Below are 25,162 nucleotides of genomic sequence, written 5' to 3'. Positions count from 1 at the left end.
CCATGCCACACAGCGAAAAGGAATCAACAATGGCTGACTGAAAATGGAATCAAAAAGCTTCCTTGGCCGAGGCAATCTCCTGACATGAACCCAGTTGAAAATATCTGGAGCATACTAGATAGAGACATTTCCGCTCTACGGTCACTCTTTGCAACACCTGTCCGTGTCCAGACTGTCCTTGTACAGGGGCCATCCGGACTCCCGTTTGAGCCGTGAACAGAGATTAATCTTCTCTCTTCGCTCCTTTGTGCCACACGGGCTCAACTCTCCTCCCATCTTCATCTAACCACCTCCCATCACCTCTCTCCCTCACACCTACTTTCTTCCACCCACCACTCCTCTCTTGCTCCGACTTCTATTCTCTTCATTCCTAGTCTCTTTCTCTCTTCTCTTCACTCCTACCCACCTTCTCCATCCCCTTCATCGTCACCCCTCCCTCGTAACCCCATCCCACCCTTATACATTCCAATCCCACCTTCCCTATCCTTCCAATAACAACCCAATCCATCCCTTACGCCCTCTCAGACATACTCCACCTCTACCCCCACCCTTTGCTTACCCACATACCTCACTTCTACTCCCACCCTCAGTCTAACAAACTCCCCACGTTTGCCATCCCCACTCTCACCTCCCCACCTCCTAATACCATCTCACCAAATCACACACCACTACACTATGCACCACCATACCACACAACACCACATCATATCACACCACCACGCACACACTAGCACTGACCACTTCCCAGCCCCACACCATCATCAAGACACCTACACACACAGACACACACACATCAAGATCACCAGCCCTCTGCCATATGCACGTACATACTCTCTTATACACACGCACGAGCAGCTTCGTTTTGGGATTACCACTACTTTATTATCTGCCCATTCTATCCTAGGTCTCTTGTGTGACCCGTCTGTCCGGCATTCGGTATGCAAGATCGCTAGCCACTACACGTTGTTTATTATCTCTCCTTGTTTTTCCGTGTTCTTTTCTGTGGAAGAGCCTAGGCTCGAAATGTTAAAGACTTTTTCTCTTCCCGAGCGTTCGGATGCATAAATGCACAGATATATATATATATATATATATATATATATATATATATATATATATATATATATATATATATATATATAATATATATATATATATTTATATATATATTTATATATATATTTATATATATATATATATTATATATATATATATTATATATATTTATATATATATATGTATATATATATAATAAATATATATGTATATATATATAAATGAATAAATAAATATATATATATATATGTGGGAGCGCGTATTTGATGTATACATGTTCATTCACTATTAACATATGTATTTGATGTTTGACCCCCTCAACGCATAACACCCAGTGTTGATTTGTTTACGTTCCCTCCTCTTAGTAGGTTGACCAATGGAATCGATAGAATAAGTATCAGGCTTTTTTTCTAATATAAGCACTTGGGCTGATTCCTTCGACTAAAAAACCTTGAATGCGCTTCAGGAAAACCACGCAATGCCCAGTCCAGATATCGCAAATAAGATGCTTTGATCACTTGTGTACCCCCAAACCAGAAGCTCTTCAACAACCATCATATGAGGGTTAACAATATTTTGTCGAGCGGCTTTAAACTTAAAATAAATATTTAACTTGTGACTTACTTAACGTAGCACACGTATTTATAGACTTGATGGTCACTACAGAATAAAGAATATGCAACAAGCTATTTAGAACTAAGATCTGGTATAAATCTAGGGTTAAGTCTCGTATATGACTTAATACTACTTTAACGCCGTTGGCAAAATACTAGAGTAAAGAGCAGAGACTAATGGAACGTAAATATAATCTCTGTAGTTAAGTGCAGTGAAGATTGCAAAAATTGTGCAGTGTCGAAAGAAATTAGCTTTTTAAGAATTTTCGTTGCACACTTTTATAGTATATATATATGTACTTCCAAATACGTACGAAATTATAGGCATATAATTTGTGTTGATCTGTCTGTCAGTGTGTCTGTCTATCTGTCTCTCTTTTTCTCAAGCTTATACAATTATAAACTCATACACGCGCACACATACAGAAACATACTCGAATTTATGTATGTATGTATGTCTGCATATGTGTGTATGTTTTTGTGTATGTGCGTACATATATATATATATATGTATGTTTGTACACACACACGCACATATATATATATGTATATATATATATATATATATATATATATATATTATATATATATATATATATATATAATATATATATATATATACACGCACATATATATATAATATATATATATATATATATACATGCGCACACTATGTATGCATATATAAAGGTATATATATATATATATATATATATATATATATATATATATAACATATATATTATAAAATGTTATATATATATGACATCCTCTTGGAGCTAATCAGCGACAGCTTTAGTCTTATATTTATAGACTACCATATTAGTATGGCGATAACTATTATATATATATATATATATATATATATATATATATATATAAGTATTTATATTTGAGGCATTTGTATCATGGTGACTATGTCTGTGTTATATAGATATAAATGCATATTTGTATATTATTATTGATATTAGGAAACAAGACGGTGAGTTAACAGACTCATTAGCGTCTCGGAATAGTTGCTTACCGACATTTCTTCCAGCTTTTTATACCCTGAGATCAAATACCACCGAGTTTCACTTTGCTATTCATTCTTCAGTGGTCGGTAAAGTAGCGGACGCATCATGTACTGGCACCGATGTAACCGATTACCCAACGTACTAAAATTATTGGTTCTGTTCTAAACTTCGAAACAATTATTGCTTGCGTAGCGTTAGAATTTTTATGACATCAAATTTTGTTGTTACTGGCCCGTGATGGTTTTGTCATTTCCCTACTATTTCGTTCTGATTGTAACGAAAGCAAAATAAGGCGGTGAGCTGGCAGAACCGTTAACACGCCGGAAAAAATGCCTCACGACAGTTCAAACTTTGCCTTTCATTCTTTCGAGGGGTCAATAGAATAAGTAGCAGTCGAGCAGTGGGGTTGATGTAACGGACTTAGCACTTGCCCCGATATTTGTGGCCTCGTGCCAAACTTGAAACCTTTATAATAAAACTAAGAGGCGGTGAGATGGCAGAATCGTTAGCACGCCGGGCAAAATGCATCCGTTCTTTAGTTCTTAGTTCAAACAATGCTGGGGTCGACATTTTTATTCTTCTATTGTCTATCAAGTAAGCACTGGTGGAGCACTAGGGTCGATGTAATCGACTAGCTATGTCCCCTCAAATTCCAGGCCCTGTACCTGTAGAAGAAAGGATTATGACAAAACCACTAAACTGCCAGTTTTGTGAAGGCAATACTGGTGTGATTTTATATTGGACTGTGTCTTTTCATAAGAAAATCGTTTTCTTAATATATCAGAGCTGATTATGGCAACCTAAATACTCAGAGTATAAAATAAACGACGTACAAATGCATAAACAATTATATAAACAATTATAATACAAATGCGTAAACTATCAAATATTTGTTTTTCAACTCTAGGCACAAGACCCGACTTTTGGTGGGAGGGACCAGTCGATTATATCGATCCCAGTGCGCAACTGGTGCTTAATTACAAGTAAACTACCAAACTGGCTAAGTGCCTCACAGTGTGCTGTCATTTGTTCATTTATGAATTAATAACGTTACAGATACGATTACGTTTTCATACGGAACATAAGGCTGCCGCTACGTTCTGAGTTCAAATTCCGCCGAGGTCGACTTTGCCTTTCATCCTTTCGGGGTCGATTAAATAAGTACCAGTTACGCACTGGTGTCGATATAATCGACTTAATCCATTTGTCTGTCCTTGTTTGTCCTCTCTGTGTTTAGCCCCTTGTGGGTAGTAAAGAAATAGGTATTTCGCCGGCCGCTACGTTCTGAGTTCAAATTCCGCCGAGGTCGACTTTGCCTTTCTTCTTTTCGGTTTCGATTAAATAAGTACCAGTTACGCACTGGGGTTGATATAATCGACTTAATCCGTTGTTTGTCCTTGTTTGTCCTTTCTGTGTCTAGCCCCTTGTGGGTAGCAAAGAAATAGATATTTCGCCGACCGCTACATACTGAGTTCACATCCTGCCAATTCTCGAATTTATTTTTCATCCTTTCGGGGTCGATAAATTAAGTACCCGTGAAACACGGGTCGATGTAATTGACCTGTACTCTCCCCACAAATTTCAGGCCTTGTACCTTTAATAGAAATAATTGTAATGCGGACCGTTAATATTTCATGGTTGAAAGAGGCAACGAGCTGGCAGAATCATTAACACGTTGGGCAAAATGATTAGAGGCATTTCTGCAGCTTTTAGGTATCGAGTTCAAATTCTGCCGATATCGACTTTGTCTTTCATCATTTCTGATTCGATAAAATAAGTACCAGTCGATCACTGGGTTCGATGTAATCGACTCCCTCGCACTCCGAGGTTGCTGGTCTTATGCCAAAATCTGAAACCACTGTTTGAAGGTTGAATTAATTTTTCGAAAAGCCTCCCTATACGAGGGACGTTCAATAAGTAATGCCTTTGACCCACTTGCAGCTGTTTCATCTAGCTGAAATTTTGCATGTGCAATCATTCCTATCTCTATAGAGTAAGTGGCAAATTACAGCTCTGAATTAATTGTGGTCTCTGATTTACAGGTGTTTGAACCGAGTCAAGTGTGAAATGGAGCCTGTTGAGTGTCGAGCAGTGATCAGGTTTTTGTATTTGAAAGGACGCACACCACGGGAGACTTTTGATGAAATGAAAGTAACTTATGGTGATGATGCCTCATCATATGACCTTGTAAAACGCTGGCATCGTGAATTCAAATATGGTCGGAACTCTGTGGAAACAGCTCCCAGATCTGGTCGCCCCCTTCTGTCATTGATGAGGCATCTGTCCGTCAAGTTGAGGCTGCCATTTTGGAAGATCGACGCATAATTATTCGCCAAATAGCCCATGAGGTCAAGATTAGTACCGGGTCTGTGGAAACTATCATTCATGACCATTTGCATATGCAAAAGGTGTCTGCGAGATGGATTCCCAGGTTGCTCACGCCTTTCCAGAAGCAAGAACGCGTCGAGTGCTCGAGGGTGAATTTGGAGATGTGCCAAGAAGATGAGTCAAATTTTTTCAAAAGACTGATTACACAGGATGAAACCTGGGTCCATCACGATGATCCAGAGATCAAAGCCCAGTCAATGCAGTGGAAGCACCGTGACTCACCCCTCCAAAGAAGGCAAGGGTACAGCCCTCCGCTGGCAAGGTCATGCTCACAGTCTTCTGGGACCAGGACGGAGTAGTGATGACAGATTTCCTGGCAAAGGGTACCACAATTGCAGGAGCCTATTATGCTTCACTTTTGAGGAAATTAAGAGAAGTTATCAAAATCAAGAGGCGGGGCAAGATCAGCAAAGGCATCCTCCTCCTGCAGGACAACGCTCCGGTCCACAACTCGCTTGTCGCCAGATCAGAAGCACAGGCGTATGGCTATGAACTCCTCCCCATCCCCCATACTTTCCTGACCCTCTGATATTAACCTCTTCCCAATCATGAAGTTGTTTTTGAAAGGAAAGCGTTTCCCAGATGATGCAGCCTTGATTTCTGAAGTCCCGTTCAGATTGGAGAACCAAGCTGGGTTCTTCTACAAAAACGGTGTCCAGAGCCGCATCAAACGATGGGAGAAATGCGTAACTCTGGGTGGTTCCAATGTAGAAAAAGACTAATAACTGTGCCAAGTTTCGTTGCTCTACTGCTATGGGAAGTGGGTCAGGGGCATTACTTATTGAACGCCCCTCGTACATGTATCGAATTTCGTTAACACACACACATAAATTTATATATATATATATATATATATATATATATATATAGGTGTGTGTTTATTAACGAAACTCGATACATATGAAAGCCTTTAGGAATCTTCCATGTGTTAAAATGTACCTCCTTGCAACAATGTAAAATTCCATTTTATCAAGATACCCTTAGCCTGCGGTATACAGGGCGCTTGGATACTTACCACTTCCGAGACTCCGCTCGCTATGAAACATATGCTGCCCGGATCTTATATACTCATTATATACTTATATTCATTAACACACACACACGTGTATAATGCATGTATCCATATACATATCTATCTATCTATCTATCTATCTATCTATCTATCTATCTATCTATCTATCTATCTATCTATCTATCTATCTATCTATCTATCTATCTATCTATATATATATATATATATATATACATATATAATTTCCCCGAATAAATTTTGGACAACAGAAGCCAAGTTTTTATTATTGAAATTTAAAAATTTATAATTCAGAACAATTTATTTCCTATTTGATGACACATACTATCGTCAAAAATGCGGAATTATGATGGAAAGAAAAGTGGCCCCTTTTCTTGCAAACGTAATGGTGGGATATTTTGAATTTATCATATATAAAGTGCCGCTGCAAAAATATTGATATCCATTTCACCATTATATGGGAGAGAACTAGAAAAGATACCTGGATGAATCCTTTATCATTTGGAAGTAGAATATTGATAGACTTTTGGAGTTTAAATCAATACTAAATAATATAAACCCTAATATTCAATTTACAAAAGAACATAGCAAAGAACCGTTCCCTTTCTTCGATATCATGATAACATGTTTACAACCAAATTATAACTGACATGTTTTATGAACCAACGGACTCGAAGCAATATCCCCTGTTTAGTGCATGCCACCCGAAACACATCCAAAGAAATATCTCCTTTAAATTAACAAAAATGATTTGCACAATGGTGTCTGATAGAAATACTCGGGACATACGTCTTCGAGACCCCAGAACCATACAAACTGAAAGACAGGATCCACCCTCATAGACTATGGAATTAAGCGTGCTAATAAAGTAAATATTGAAAGAATAAGGGTAACAAAACCTAACACCACACCTAATCTCAAAACACTACTGTATATATCAACTCACAATCCTTTTAATGTTATTATTATTATTAATTATTATTATTATTATTATTATTATTATTATTATTCAGGTCACTGCTCTAAATCGAATTCGGAATCTTGGGGTTAGTAGCCCGTGCTCTTAACCACTACGCCATATGCCCCAAGACACCTGATGAAGGCTGGAGGGTATATCAGCCGAAAGGTTCTGTTAACAACAAACAAGATGAGGACAATTATCTGTCAAGTGTAAATAAGGTAAATAATATACCTAATTCCTCATCTCTTAAATATAGAACTGGTCTTTCCCTTTTGTTACTATATATATATATAAATATATATATATATATATGTATGTATGTATGTATGTATGTATGTATGTATGTATGTATGTATGTATGTATGTGTGTATGTATGTATGTATGAATGTATGTATATAATAGAAATACAGGCAGTGCGCATATGTACATCTAACCCTTAACTAACCCTTAACTAACCACAAACATATTGCTTAAATAGCTACCAAGTAAAACAGTGTAAGACTATTGGTAGGCACTTATCAACTTCTTGTATGGACACTGCAATTCGTTATACAACCGTAATATGGTGCTTAGTATTCTAAATTTTTATAAGTCAATACTGTGACTGCAGAGATGATTTTAAAAAGGGATTTAATAGCACTGCAAACACATGTGAGGCATAACATGGACTTATAAACATTTAATATATTTTGTAATATATCATGCTTGCATAACGGAAAAATGGTGTCCTTTACAGCAATGAATATATACATACAAACATGTTTGTGTGTGCGTGCGTATGAATGTGTATGTGCGTGTGTGCGTGCGTGCGTATGAGTGTGCATGTGTGTTAGTGTGTGTGTGTGTGTGCGTGTTTATGTTTTGGTTTAGTGATTAAGAAATGGACCAACAAAGTGAAAATGATTTGAACATTTATAGGAAGTCAACCATTTTGACTACTTAAATGATTTGATGCGGATATATGGGGTGAGATGGGTTTTTTTGTCACTCCGTATATTTGTCTGAAGAGTAAAACGAACGGCTATGGTTAATGCACTGCTTAACATATTAGTATTATCGATAAGATGAAGTTCAGCTGAAGTTTCTCCTTGTCAGTACTCGTATATGAGGGAATATGGGCAGGAAAAAGAGTTCAACAAGGTTGAGACTGATAAATGTAAGGACAATGCAATTTTACAAGTATGTAACTTGGTCTATAAGGCAAAATTAAGATGGCGACGGACGGAGCGGGCGGTTGGAGAGAATTCTTTCAGTTTTGAAGTGCTACATGCGTGACTGCGTCTTTCGCTATATTCAGACGCGTTGAAGATTTCTGTCAAACATTCTGTGGAAACATTTTCAATCAATGAATACTGCCAACGAAGGTTATCTAAATGTAGGTGACGCTCTATATGTATAATTTCTTCTCACAGCAAGACTTGTGACGAATTCAATAAGCTTTGTGTTTGACCTATAACACCCATGTCTGTCAGCTTCTTCACCTTATGAAATTATTGGAAAGAATTAGATTTAATTACAGCAATGGCGGCTTTCTCAATTCTCTAAACTATTTAGTGTTCTGCAGTATATTCTTTTGTTCACAAGAATCAACCTCGACATTTTTGTTCATTCTCGATGACATCGTAATGTAATAGATTCTGTTATACTCTCTCATTAACGGAGGTATTTAATGTCATAAAAAAAGGTAACACCAAGGATTCCTTGCACAACTTTTATATTGAGATGTCACAAGTTCATTTTTCCTTTTAAGTTTAATATCCTTGGTGTCTTCCCCGCAAAATTCATTGCCCCGGTCTTCCTTTATTTGTCTATCTATCTATCTATCTATCTATCTATCTATCTATCTATCTATCTATCTATCTATCTATCTATATATCCATCCATCTATCCATCTATCCATCTGTCTATCTATCTATCTATCTATCTATCTATCTATCTATCTATCTATCTATCTATCTATCTATCTATCTATCTATCTATCTGTCTGTTTGTCTATCTGTCTATCTATTTATCGCTGTTTGTACACCTACCTATTTCTCTGTCTGCCTGACTATTTCTCCTTCTCGCTCTCTTTTTGCTCTCTGTCAGTCTGTCTGTCTATCTACACACACACGTACACATACAGACACATAGACAAACATACACATATACAGGTTTGCGTATATGTAAACTATGATGTATGTCACACACACCTACGCACTACTCACACACACATACACATACAATTAAGCACACAAGTATTTTCCACAGGCATTTTAAAACTGAAGGATGGCTGGAAACTTTAGAAGAAATATGGAATACATATTTTACTCCTAACCGAATCTTCCTTCGACTCCATCACATAATTTGCCAATGAATTGCTCTACGGACGCTATTGGTTGACTTGCTCATAGTAGATGTTGCCTTTGGTTTTGTTCTGCATTTAGGACCAGTCTGCAGAATAACATGATTTGTAATAGAATTGTAACAGTCAAGCCAGACATTAAATGAATAATTATGTCCGCCATCCAAACCTCATTAGTAATCTTGGTTGTGATGGGATATTTGTGGGTTGGCATCCCTGTTTTTTTTCTATCTTCTTTCTTATTGTTTCAATCTATGCTCCAGACTTTTGCTATTCTGGAGAATTGACTGAAAGTTTTTTTCTGAAACAAATCAACTCCGATACTTATTTTCTTAGATTGGTATTTATTCTATCAGTTTTGTAGAATCATTAAATTGCAGGGACATAACCAGACTGACAATGGTGGGAAGACAAACGCACACACGTACGTACACACACAAACACACAAACACACACACACACACACACACACACATATGTATATATGCATTTATGCAAGTATGAATTTATGTACGTATGTACGAACTCGATACATATGAAAGCCTTTAGGAATCTTCCATGTGTTAAAATGTACCTCCTTGCAACAAGCTTGTATGTAAATATATAAATCAATATATGTATGTGTGTGTGTAATGTATATATAGTAAAGTTTATACGCCAACAGAATGTGGCAGTCCTATAAAGGACGATGTTACTGCTATTTTAGCCCCAGGAAAATATCTTTTCCAACTGGCTTTCGACATACAGTCTGCGTGTATCACGTTAGTATAGAAATGGCTGCGATGACCTACCTAGCTAATGCTCTACGGATATAGGCTATGTGTTGATGGCCAACTGGAAAAGATCTTTTGCAGGGGCTAAAACCACAGTAACATCGCCCTTTATAGGGGTGCCACATCTGTTGGCATATAAGCTTTACTATTTGGTACTATTACTGTATATCTCTCGCTCGGAGATTTATAAGAAATTGTCTTCCCCTATAATGTATATGTGTATATATCACCGTGATCACCGTGACCGACCAGGCTATCAGATTTTGCTACACATCGATGGTCACAATGCGCTTCGCATTGTTTTAGCCTTCAAATGAGGCCACCCCGCTGGCTAAGCGGGCAGGCCAACAGAAGAAAGAGTGAGAGAAATTTGTGGCGAAACAGTACAGCAGGGATCGCTACCACCCCCTGCCGAAGCCTCGTGGAGTTTTTAGGTCTGGAATCGAAACCGCGATCCTATGACCGCGAGTTCGCTGCCCTAACCACTAGGCCATTGCGCTTCCACATATGTATATATATAAATGTATACATGCATCGAGTTTCCACACAGTTGCAGTCCACCAAAATCACCCACAAGACACTCGTCTACTGTGGGCTATATTAGAAAATACTTGTCCAAGATTCTACGCCATGAAATCGAACTCAAAAGCACACAATTAGAAAGTTAGCTTCTACATAGTTGTATTTTCTTTTTGTACCGATTACGACAATCACAATCATTCTTTCTGGAGAAATAATATAAATATACGACTCTTTTGTAATATTAGCCAATCAGATTTATCTATTCCCGACATCCTAAATATCTCCGTGTTAAATACCTCTAAACGTGCTTACGGTTACATTCGGTTGCACTCCAAAATAATTTGAGAAATGTTCAAATGAACGGCGTCGTGAAATACCTTGCACAATCTAACCAATAATCTTTCATTTTTTATTTCTTAAATTGTATCTTGCTTTAAATTGCATTTTTTCTGCGTTTTGTTGTACTTTTTAACATCTATTTCTCTGTAAATATGTGTATGCATATTTGTGTAATATAAGCCCTTGTGGCTAATAAGGAAAGTATTTATTTATTATTGTATTTTTGTCGCATTTTTCCATATCTAATATAAAAAGAATTTACTTCCTTGAGAAATCTAGTATATTTTTATTAATTGTTCGGTCATCTATTCACAACCCAGGTATAATTCATAAAAAATCTATATCATGAAATCAAACCAAATTGATTTACTTTCTCAGCTTTCACTGATAATAAAATGAGCAAAATAATGCATAGGTGCTGTTTAGAGTCTCCAGTTTTAATAATACCAAAATAGATGCATAAGCAATACATTAATGAAGGAATCAAATGAGATATATGGATGATATGGAACTTCGCTCTGGTGATTGAGAATTTCGAACATGATAAATGCAATCGCTGTCACGTGTCCTAGGGATAAAAAAGCTGGCCATCAAGTTATCATGGCTTATACATTCACCCGAATGAGACTCCAGATTGTCGCATGGTAACTTATTTGTAGTTGAGTTGGCTTGAGTACGTTAAGTAAACACTGCTCGGCTCAGGAATAGAAAACGCAATCTTGAGATCGTCAGTGCAACAATGTTGTATATAACAGAAATTGTTCAGGATTAGGACTCGATCTGCAACCAGTCGGTAACGTTGACACATGAATAAATTAATGTCAGTTATAGGTTAGCCTTTCTGGAGTGCCTTACGGTATGTTCTGGTACCTACGCTAGCGACCTTCAAATGTTAGAGGTTAAACTCAATCCACCAGAATACACGTTTACATTTGAGGCATCCATAAAAACAGACCGTGCGTGTTGGCATAAAAAATCGGCGTTTCAAAGGAAAGTGGGCTGATATAATATGCTAATGAAATTTCCAATATCATAAGCGGCAAGCGATTATGTTAATTAGCTTCGTTAGCGGCCAGCGTTTATATTAATTAGCTTCGTTTGCGGCAAACGTTCACGTTAATTAGCGCCGTTAGCGGCCCATTTTATATTTATTGTCCTCAGATGAAAAGTGAAACCACATTTATTTCATAAATCGGTCGCGAATATTTTGAGATAATAATATGTTTAGTTTTCTGCGGTTAGAATAGAAGAAAAAAATGCTAACTTTTATGAAGAAATTTATATTGAAAGAGATCGATGGCTATTCTATTACTAGTTGGTATCTTAGAATCATCAGGATAATAGATATCTCCATACAAATTGTTGAATCGGGCGAGATTTGATTTTAAGCTGTAAGGCAGTCAAACTTGTACACACGCGTTAAAATGTGGTCTGTAACCCCATCAGTTAATTCATTAAGTTGAATACAAAGCTTAATAGGATCACATTATGATACTGTAATTTGCATCAATATAAGTTACTGCTGAAATTTTGGAGTTCAATCCGCACGGTGCTCAATCACGATCCAGAAAATATTGGATTAAAACTTTCGAATATTTTTCGATATGTTTAAGGCATCTTTTATTCGGAGCGAAAGCTCATATACCCTCCTTCTTTCTCGCTTAGGAGTGATTTCTTTGCTATTTCTAGCTAGCTGAGGAAATGAATGGCAGTTTCCTCGGAAATATTTAACAAAAAGTTACGCGTATAACATACATTCGATGGAATAAAGTACAAGTTATTGCATAAAACACGTAACTCTATAAAACGTAAATTACTACCAAAGCGATTATACTACTTGGTTACCATATTTGTTTGAAGCAAGTTCAAGCCACACATGAATAGAGAAAATGATGATCATCACGATAATGGGTCTTGGTATTACTCTAAAGTACACAGGGTTTCTAACTAGCGAAAAATAAAATGAAAAAAAGAAAAGCATATAACATCATGAATGACAAGCAGTCTTGAATTGTGTGCAGTATTGATGGAGAGGAGGCGATCAGCTGAAATGGTGAGAGAATATCACTGGAACAAGATAACAATAACAAGAAATGTTTCTGCATTGGAGTTTAGAAAAGCTTTCTTTCTCTTTTTCACTGTTCCGTTTATGGATAGAATGTATGGAATGCATAATGACGGGTTTCATTGTTAGCATGAAAACAGTGGCGTTTCTAGATTAATACTTATTTAGTATTATAAACATGTACGTTGAAGGTTCTAAAGATAAATGTGAATTGGTAATTTCAGTGAGTAGAAAAGGTGCAAGTTTCTTTGGGCATGTATGTATGCATATATGTATGCATGCATGTATGTATGTAAGCATGCTACTATGTTACTATGTATGAATACATGTATGCATGTCTTTATCAATGTGTGTATGTTTATATGTAATACGTAAGTATTTTATGTATGTATACATGTAAGAATTTATTCTGGTAGTTTAAAAAAGAATAGCTACTTGCTAAATCTACCCATGTAAGTTGTATACCGTAGTCAAAATAATATCTTTTATTTCTTTATTGCCCACGGGGGGAGGCTAAACATAGAGGGGGAAAAGGAGGAGAGATAAAGGAAATAAGTCGATTACCAGTGTTTAACTGGTACTTATTTAATCGACCCCGAAGGCATGAAAGGCAAACACGAACTCGGCGGAATTTGAACTCAGAACGTAACGGTAGACAAAATACATCTAAGCATTTCGCCCAACGTGCTAACGATTCCGCCAGCTCATCGCCCTTAATATTCTTTTCTACTCTAGACAGAAGGCCCGAAATTTTGCGGGAGGAAGCCTGTCGATTAGATCGACCCCAGTATGCAACTGGTACTTAATTTATCGACTCCGAAAAGATGAAGGGTAAAGTCGACCTCGGCGGAATTTGAACTCAGAACGTCAAGACAGACGAAATACCACAAAGCATTTCGGCTGGTGTACTAATGTTTCTTATTTCTTTACTGCTCACAAGGGGCCACACACAGCGGGGACAAATAAGAACAGACAAACGGATGAAGTCAATTACATCGACCCCAGTGCGTAACTGGTACATAATTTATCGACCCCGAAAGGATGAAAGGCAAAGTCAACCTCGGCGGAATTTGAACTCAGAACGTAACGGCAGACGGAATACGGCTACGCATTTCGCCCGGTGTGCTAACGTTTCTGCCATCTCGCCGCCTTACCGTAGTAAAATAATAAAGGAAAAGAAAGCTCGTAATTACTAATATGAGATCTGATATTACAATGTCGTGCCTTAACACAACACTAAAATAAAATCTGTGATTCTATACTTGGGTAAAAAAATGAAAATATAACCTTTTAGCAAACAAGCAAATCTGAAACTCATTCAGGGTTTTAGATCAGCCGAAACGATAAGTTGAATAATTTAGTGATGCTCTTAGCATAAAAAAACAATAGAAAAGTTAGTGTTAGTATATTTAATGCATCAACGAAACACATCTTTCGCCATAATTTCTTAAGTAATAGTGGAAAGAACATTAAGTAAACGTAGAATAGACTACAATAATTTGCCCACGAAATACTAACGCTCTTTGCATTAAATATGTTAACGTTACTTTAATACTTACTTGTCAAGCCGATTTCGTGCCAGAAATATTCATTCTGGGAAGCATGATTCTATTTTCTTATCATATCAAGTGTACAATTTTGCAGATTACTTTAGTGATTCTTTCACTGCTACTTCAGAAAATACACTAAAAAACATGCTTTGTTGATGAGGTCAAAATAAATCAGAAACGTATTTCCTCGATTTTCCCTATGTTCAAATAAGTTAGAAGAATTGTTATCTTTCATCAATATTATTTTCTGCTTTAAGGCGGCGAGCTGGCAGAAACGTTAGCACACCCGGGCGAAATGCGTAGCCGTATTTCGTCTGCCGTTATGTTCTGAGTTCAAATTCCGCCGAGGTCGACTTTACCTTTCATCCTTTCGCGGTCTATTAGATAAGTACCAGTTACGCATTGGAGTCGATATAATCGACTTAATCCGTTTATCGGTCCTTGTTTGTCCTCTCTATCTTTAGCCCCTTGTGGGTAGTAAAGAAATAAGTATTTCGTCTGTCGTTACATTCTGAGTTCAAATTCCGCCGAGGTCGACTTTGCCTTTCATCCTTTCGGGGTCGATAAATTAAGTACCAGTTACACACTGGGGTCGATATAATCGACTTAATCTGTTTGTCTGTCCTTGTTTGTCCTCTGTGTTTATCTCCTTGTGGGTAGTAAAGAAATAGATATTTTGTCTGTCCTGACGCACTGAGTCCAAATTCCGCCGAGGTTGACTTTGACTTTCATTATTTTGGGTTCGATAAATTAAGTACCACTTGCGTATTGAGGTCGATCTAATCGACTGTCCCCTTCCCCCAAAATTTTGGGCCTTGTGCCTAGAGTAGAAAAGAATATTGTTCTCTGCTTTGCTTACAAAATAATCGGCTCCACTTAAATCTACGATGAGTTTTTTTTTTATAAAATATGTTCTCATTTCGTTAACTGTATCTTTTGTTTCATATCAAATTAAGTACCTTACAGAGTTAATGCTACTACATGATCCAGTCCCTGTTGCAGGGAAATGGCGTTTGTGCTTCAGTGACCTTCAGAGTTATGCTAGAGGAGCACAAGCCCAAACAGTTAGAGGCCAGACTAGTACTGATTTCAAATTTAACAACAAAACTAGCAAGTTTGGGGAGAATGTCAATCGATTAAGTCGACACCAGTGTTCAACTGGTACTTATTTTATCGGCTTCGAAAGGTTGACAGGTAAAGTCGTCATCGGTGGAATTTGAACTTAGCCTGTAAAGACAGACGAAATGCTGCTAAGCAGTTTGTCCGGTGTGCTAACGATCCCGAAAGCTTGCCGCCTTATAGAGGGTCCAGAATAATATTTACCACACCTTCCCAGGGGTAATTATGAGTGTGCGTAGGGACAAAACAGCTAACTAGAATAAAAACAAAGTTTCAGGAGCATCGATGAAAATTCAAAAGGAACAAGACCTGCTAGGATAAGACATTCCCTTAAAGGACAACGTATGACGCGGTGCAGCAATATTTGAAAGGAACCAACATCTTGCATTACGCGTCATACCCTGAACTGGAACCCTTGAGGAATTTGGAAGAGAGAACATTCTATAAGATAACCGGAGGAAGGATAGTGTATCAGGCTGAGAAAGGCAGGGATTCAACTGCAGAGAAGCAGAAAAGAAAATTCAATTTCGGAACAGAGGAGAAACGTTTTCGGTGACCTACGCCGCATAGGGAACGACGGGTGTAAATAAATGTTAGATAAATTCAGTTAACACCATCAAAGTTACTATATTCCACTTCAACGACTTCAATATTACTTTGAAACATTCACTCTAGTTTCGTCGTGAACAAAAACAAAAACGAAACCTAAAACATTAAAATGGAATCTTAAAGCAAACAAACACAATTGCGAGTCATTCAATTTTCATTCTGTGTGATGGATAGACTGAAATGATAGACTGGTGATACAAATAACACGTTGCATTTACTTATCCCCTTTACATTTTAAACAAATTTACTTCTGACGTCAATTTTGTCTCTCATTCTCTAAGTGTCAATACAGTCATTACAAGTAATCCATTCACTCGAATAAACAGACTACATACCTTTCTCGTAATATCTATAATTATTAGGAAAATTAGAAATCCATTTGCATAAATTTGAACAGCGCAGTAGATTGGAATGGTAGAGAAAGAGATCAAATAATTTACGTTATTTAGGTGGCGATCTGACCTCGAACTCCACCAATCTTATGTTCGGTCTGTTATTTTGCATGGGTCTTCCCTAAGCCAGCGCACTTACGATCAAAGGCTATTCTACCGTGACTCTCGTGTCTTATATTGAGACACAGTTCCAGTAGAAACGCATTATCGAATGTTTCTTGCCATTTTGAATACGGTATGTTCTGGATTGACGGCGACTTGGTTAATAATCATAGCAGCAAGAACGAGTATAGACTCCCTGGTTCACCCCTGTCCTTGTTTTGTTGGCTAACATTTCTGTCACCGAAAAAGTCATACTTTGAAAGAATATGGCGAAATTATTTTATAGTATGGAACATATATTTTTGGTGCCATTAGTGATAGACAAAATTCCGTGCTTTTTCAGTGAACAGCTCGCGGTCTCAAAGCGACGAAAATATTTTGACAAATTAAATTTAAATGTTGAAGTGAATCTAGCGGTTTTTGTGTGTTTCTTAAATGGCTTATAAACACCTTCCACACTGCAACTATTTTCGTTCCAGCATACGATCTCAGATCAGGTCACTTGCTATGGAAGTACATCTCCGTAATATATATCTATATATATATATATATATATATATGTATGTGTGCATACATATATAGGTGTATATATGTATATACATGTCTGTAAAAGTATGTGTGTGTGAGTGTATACAGCTCATACAGTTTACACATATATAGCTCTCCTGGAAATGTAGAGATAGCTACCAAACTTAAAAATCAATATCCATCACGTAAATTTGTACAATCTATTATTTTTAAGGTGCACCTTCACTCGATTACATAGATGTGTCTTCTAATTCATTATCCTAATATAGATGATAAATATCTATTACCGTTATGTACACATACAGACAGGTATGTGTCAGAACACGTTCATGTGAATGATCGTACTTTATACATACATACGAGTATACGGTACGCTCGCGCACGCACACATACACACATGCATGCACTCTAGCACACTCACGCACATTACATTCATATTTATATAACACTGAGGAATTATTCAGTACAGTTTAGATTGAATTTTAGATTTCATTACATTTTCAAAATTTTATTTCGGTTAAATCACGATCGTTTAATACACACGCGCGCACACACACACACGCACACACATATATGTATATATAAATCTATATCTATCTATCTATACATATACTTGTATATACATACATATCTATACATATACATATATATATATACATTCATACATCATATATATATATATACATTCATACATAATATATATAATATATATATATATATATATATATATATTATATATATACGTACATATATATGTATATATATATTTGCCTACATATATGTATATACGCGCACATACCCACATATGTATACACCCCAAAAATCACACATTACACACACTCCCATCCGCACGTATTTGTAATTATTACATCAAAGTTTTCTAAATGTGTAACGACATTACAATGTTAAGAATTATTCTATGTGAATTAATCCAATTAGTGCTGTTTGATTAAATGCTCCTAAACAAACGCCATAAAGTTCAATGAAGTCTACACTTGTCGAACACCAGGATACAGAAGCGCTGTTATGTTTTCCGGAGCAGCGAAGAAAAGAAGGGGTAACATAGGAAGACCTTCCCTGTTATGTGTATTGTGAGAAGAATATAAAAATTATAAAATGAAAAAGAAGCAACATGAACTTAGGGTTGACAAATCTCTTTGATATTTTTTACAGTGTTCAGATATCGATCAGTCTGTCGTCTGTAATTATTACTCTTTTACTTTTTTATTAGTTTCATTCACTGGACTGCGTTCATGCTGGGGCACAGCCTTGAAAGGTTAGGCGAAAAGGTCGGCTTCATTAGTTGTCGTAAACTCTGGTAGATATTGTATAAAGGAACAAAAAATCGGTTATTTGAGACCGAATGGGATACCAAATAAGCACACATATACGGACACACACATACAATATAGGTTTGAACACAGTTTCCGGTCCCCAAATTCACTCAAAGGGTTTGAGCCGGGTGAAGGCTATCGTAGAATATACTTACTCTGGTGACGCGTAGTGGGAATAGTTGCAAAACGAGGCCCCTGACCACAGAAACATGCCTTCAAAATTTTAGAAATATGGCACGAAGTAGATAAAGCTTGTTTCTCATTTAGCGGCCGGGGTGTCAGATGATACCATCGACTCTAGAACTTGGAGTTTATGTTAATCATCACGAGATGATTAAAGGGCTCGACCGGAGTAGAACTCAGAACATAAAGTTTTTATGATTCTATCAGCTCACTGCATTCATGATTCTTGTAATTATGAAACTTCAAGAATAAGACCCAGGCTTTAAAATAAGCATTGGGGGTCGATTTCTTTCACTAACACCCCATCAAGATAATGTCCCGGTAAGTGTCTGGAGCAAATAAAAGATAAGAGGTAATATAATACAACGATGTAAATTTAAAGAACGTCAGTATTAAACTGATAGAATCTCGGAGGAATGAATGACAGATCGGCATATAATCATATCTTTCTGGTGCTTAGCGATTTTACTATCGAATGTGTTCTTGCGAAATAATTATTAACATGCCTACTTTCATTTTTTATTTAATTAAAAAGTAAAGGAAACATGCCATTGTAAACAAACGGTAAAATAAAACTGTTGTGGCGAGAATTATCACCCCTCCCCTTGAGAATGGACTAGCCGAACTCGTAGAAGTAGTAACGTACTTGATTAACAGAGAGATGAGAAATCGCAGGCAGCCGAGAGGTGTTCGTGGTGTCGCCGGAAATTATTGAGAAGTTATTACAATTCGTTGAGAGTTGTTTTGGATTGGTTACATTTGCTGGCAGAGTATTAGGGAACATATAATGTGGAGGCAGTTGGTGTCTACCCCGTTCCGTGGTATTGTATATTACAGTGTTATTAGTGCACAACACTAAGGTGACATATACAGAAATTTCGTTACAAAAGTGACGACGAGTGATTTGAAGCTTACGTTAGACATTAACAATTTTTTGATACAAAATTTCATTCATTATGGAAGACCTAGTAGATGACATATTACAGTTGCAAAAGCAATAGCAACAGCAGCTACAGGAGTTGCACCAATTAGTATAACAGCAACAACTACAACACAATCAGTTGCTGGAACTGATGTTGAAGTCAAGAAATACCGCAAGTTCGTTTTCGCCAGATGGTGAAGCGAATGCCACAACTGAATTAATTACAACTCAGAAGCGGGTATAACTTTATCGGCGTTTTTCAGAAGATACGAAGAAATCTTTAACGAAGACGATGAAAAGGTGAGACTACTGTTTCAGAATCTAGTTCCTTCAGAACATGAAAAATACTGTAATTCTATCTTACCTAAAAAAACAACTAGAATTTGTTTTTTTAGGTAAGATTGGAGTGCTATCCAAAATGTTCAGGGATAAGAGTTCTCTGTTTAATACTCACTGAGATTGTTTAAATTTATTAAAAGAAGAGGACGTAGATTTTGTCAGTTATGCCAGAATCGTAGATAAAATATGGGAAAAATTTAAACTGAATGAATTATCTCGGGGTATGTTTAAATGCCTCATCTTTGTGCAGCGTATGATGGTAGGCATAAATGCAGAAATGCGTGCACGGATTCTTACAAAACTAGAATAGAAGGACCAGAATTTAACCCTGCAGGCAGTAGCAAAACAATATTAAAGAATTATCAACTTGAGACCGGGTGTAATGAAAACTGAAGAAAGAAATTTCTGAACAAAAAGACAGTACGCGTATGCATAAATAAACGACACAAATGTGAACCGACAACTAGACACGGGAAGCGACATTACTGGTATTGATATCAACACGTATAAGTGGGAAGCCTACATCAGATAAAACATCGAAAAGTGCGCGAGGCCTCACAGGTGAAAAGTTACACTTCTTAGGGGAAATGATAAGCCACATTAAATTTCGTGGTAAAACCAGTAAGGCAAAAGTTTTTGTAGAAAATGCAACAAATTTGTTCGGTACTGACTGGATTGGGTTGTTTGATTTATGGGACCTCTCCATAAATCTGTTCTGTAAAAATATAAATGATTATTCCTCCAGTAAGAATACGGCGTCAGATGAATTGGAGAAATAGTGGTGTTGGTTGATTTAGGCTTGTGTACTAAGACTGAGTCATGTTTCCAAATTAAGGAAAACCCAATACCAACGTTCAAACCAAAAAGAACGGTACTTTTTGCTGCAAAAAAGCATCTCGATGAAAATTTAGACAGATTAGGGAAAACTGGACTCATCCATTAAAGTGGAATATGCAAAATGGGCAGCTCCAACGGTGTATATCAAAATAAAAAAGAATAACAAATCAGGATGTCTGCTGATTTTTCCAGTGGCTTCAATGAATGTCTGAAAACACGGGAGGATATTTTTCCGAAGTTATACGGGGGCTAGATATTTTCCAAACTGCATCCCGCCAATGCGTACCTACGAGGTATGCCCAAAATACTTAACAGTGAACACGTATAAAGGACTACATAAATATAGCAGATTACCATTTGATCTAAAGGTTGCACCTGTCATTTATCAATAGGTTATGGATGCAGTGTTAGCGGAATGTGAATTCGCAATTCCATACCTGGGTGATGTATTAGTTAAAAGTCAAGCATGTAAAATGTGATTTTCAAAAAATAAGAGATAACGGTTTAACACCGAGTGAGAAAAATGTGATTTTTTCTTACCTAAGATTAAGTATTAAGGACATTCTATCGACAGGAATGGACGACGACCGGACCCATCGAAGGTAGACGCAATGAAAAAAAATATGCCTCCTTCCACTAATATAACGACCTTACATGCTTTTCTAGGTATAGAGTATTATTATCAAAATTATATACCAAATATGCATGAATTGAGAGTTCCACTGAATAATTTGTTAAAAAAAGATTTGAAGTGGAATTCGTCAAATAATTGCCAAAAGGCGGTTGACGATATTAAAAAATATTAACATCAGATTTGTCGCTGGTTCATTTCGATCTTGCAGCGAAGATTGTTGTAGCTTCTGAAAATTCTGAATACAGCATAGGAGCAGTAATGTTACACAAATATAAAGACCGTAATATGAAGTTGATGGTTAATGCCTCACGTTCTCTGATAGCACTATACTCGGATCTTTTCCTTTTGAACGGCAGTTTTCAACAAAATTTCTTTTTAACTAAACACTTTTAAACTTCGTATACTGGTAGAATGTGTCAAAATAACACATTTTTTTCTCTTGGCTTTCTTGAGAAAAGTGTAATTTGTAAGTTTAACGTAGTTTAATTTTTCGAATTTTAAACAATCAATCGCCTCATTTGCTGCGTCTAAAACTGAGACAACATCTTGTCACTAACCCTAACTCTAACCCTAACCCTAACGCTAACCCTAACCCATACGGCAAATAGTTACAACACTGGGGTAGGATATTGTTGAATAACGACTTCAATATGGCGTATATACCATCCAAGAAGTTAGGCCATGCGTATTGTTTATCACACTTAATTCCAGAAAATACGGAACTATTCGAAGATACTGTGATTGCCGCATTGCGAGCGGAAATGAAATGAAAGACATTTTGAGTAACGTCATTCGGGAGTTGCCAGTATCTGATCAAGATATAAAATTTGAAATCGGAGAACGACAAATTCATTCCAAAGATAGAAGAAACGTTGAAGGTAAAAGAAAATTAAAATACACGTAACACCAATGCGAAACGTTTTTCTCAATGCGATAAGGTGTTGATGTACGCTCAAAGATTTGTAGTGCCAGCCGCACTACAAAAGCGTGTATTAAGTGAATTTCATATGGGACATACAAGGATTTCAAGATTGAAATCAGTAATGGGGTGTTACGTGTATTGGTTTACTATGGGCCGTGAAGATGAACAATTGGTGAAATCCTACATACAGCACCAGTGCAATTCCAGTCGTAGCTTAAGACAGCCAGTCCTTGGTCCAAGCCTCATATAGATTTTGCTGGACCGGTAAACGGCACATATTATCTGATCTTAGCAGACAGCAGTATCAAGTGTCCGGAGATATGTAAATGCAGTCAGCGAATCTCGATGGTAATACTAAGGTTCCTTCACGATTTTTTGCGCGATACGGTGTCTCGGACACTATAGTATTTGTGAGAGGTTTGAAGTCAATCACATCTCTACTCCACCATACAACCCGAAATCAAATGGGCAAACACAAAGTTTCGTAGACATTTAAGCGACCACTAAAAAGCATCAGGAAATGAATTAAGCTATGATGCAGCACTAACTCAATTCTTAAGGGTTTACAGGGTAAAACCTAACCCGAACATCTGTTCAGGTAAGTCGCCCGCATTGTTAATGTTTGCCAAGAGCATAAAATAAATCTTTGATGAACTATTACCTACAAAAAAACATCTGAGAGAGAAAGGCCATGAAACACAACAAAGAATTTTAATGTGTGAGAGGAAGTTTATTTCAAAATATATAAGAATTGAAGACAAGGTTGGGAGAACGATATAGTGACGGAAAGAATAAGCAGTATGATGTACATAAGATAGGAAAGCATAAATGACATTTGAACCAATTGAAGATGAGACATAGCGAAGAAAGAGACGAAATACTGATGGAAGTTTGTAATGAATTGTTCGATGTTCCAACGCCAAAAGAGGTTGGACGTAGGCGGATCAGCAGTAGAAAACGTAAACAAACAGAACGAATAGAAATAGTCCCTAAGCGCAAGAAGCACTGAAACATCTAACGAAATTAAAATTTCAAGAAAGGGAGAGGCGATGATGAAAAACAAAATAGAATAAAATTAGATAAACAAGTTGCACTTCATACAGAAGTCAAATCTCAAAAGGGGAGATGTTATAGCGAGAATCATGACACCTCCTGTGAGAACAGACTAGCCGAATTCGTAGAAGTAGCAGCGTTTTTGGCTGACAGAGAGGTGGCAAAGCGCAGGAAGTTGAAAGGTGTCATTTGTGAGTTCATGGAGTCGCAGGAAATTGTTGAGAAGTTGCTATAGTTCGTTGAGAGTTATTTTGGATTGGTTACGTTTGTTGGTGGAGTATCAAGGACTCCCTCAAATGGAGACAGTTGATGTCTACTTCGTTCCGTCGATTTGTATATCACACTATTATTAGTGCATTACATCAAGATGAAATATACCCAAATCACGTTACTATATAGAGTCATCATTTGAATGCGGCCTTGTTATATTACAGTGAAATAATTGTATAATATTAGAGGGATATATTGCACAACAAAAATCATAATCAATGATCGGAATTATCCTTTAGATTAAAAAAAAGTAAAGATCCTTCTCGAGACCTATAGATTCATAGAACCGGTTTCCCGGTTTCCATGGCGTATATATTCCTCGCCTGGACGGGACGCCGGTCTGTCGCAGGATTACTCACTTTTGCCAGCTGAGTGGACTGGAGCAACATGAAATGTAGCGTTTTGCTCAAGAACACATCTCGTTACGCGGTCCAGGAATCGAAACCACAATCTTACGGTCATGAGTTCAGCACCTTATTCATTGTGCCACGACAATGTTAAATGAAGTACACAAATCATCGACATAAATGGTTTAGCTATATGGTGTATCGTCAGAGTCAAAAACCTATATACTTAGTGGTGTTAGCGCCAACCTGTGTTTAGGCATGTCCAAACTTTAGGTTAGCTAAAATATGTTTGTGAGATATTTCAAAATCTAAAGGCAAATACATTGAAGTTACCATGGAGAAAGAATTCTCCGTTAAGGTAGGTGTGAAAGCACCATAACTTCCTAGTTCTGCCGCAAAGTTTCTAGTTCTTAGCTGTTACCAATAGGGAATATCGAAGAGGGGTAAATCTGCACAGACTCAAATCTGATTAAAACACAATCGACAAACATTGATCAAGTTGAGATGTTAGACTGCCAGATCGGGAACAATTCAGGAGCATCAGCAATAAGCAGTGATTAGGCTTTTAGTGTACTTTAGTTCAGTTAAAATACGTTTGAGAAATATTTCAAGTTTTAAAGGTTAATTCACTACAATTCTGCAGGTGAAACAATTCTGAGTTTTAGTCAGACGCAGTATTTATATATATATATATATATATAAACTTAGATAAACTTAGATACGTTTCGACCAAAGATCGGTCCAGGCCATGTCTAACTTAATAGCACCTCCTGATAGGATTATCTAAATCCTGTTTAAGTCATGTTTTGTTTATGGTCCATTTAAGTAGTGAGTTTTTGTTGGGTGAGTTGTATTCAATTATGGGTGGCTTATCTGGTATTCCTTGAAGGAATCTGTCCAGACTCCGTTTAA

Source organism: Octopus sinensis, linkage group LG6 (assembly GCF_006345805.1).
Source record: "Octopus sinensis linkage group LG6, ASM634580v1, whole genome shotgun sequence".
Classification (NCBI taxonomy): domain Eukaryota; kingdom Metazoa; phylum Mollusca; class Cephalopoda; order Octopoda; family Octopodidae; genus Octopus; species Octopus sinensis.
Note: the sequence above shows the minus strand (reverse complement) of the source record.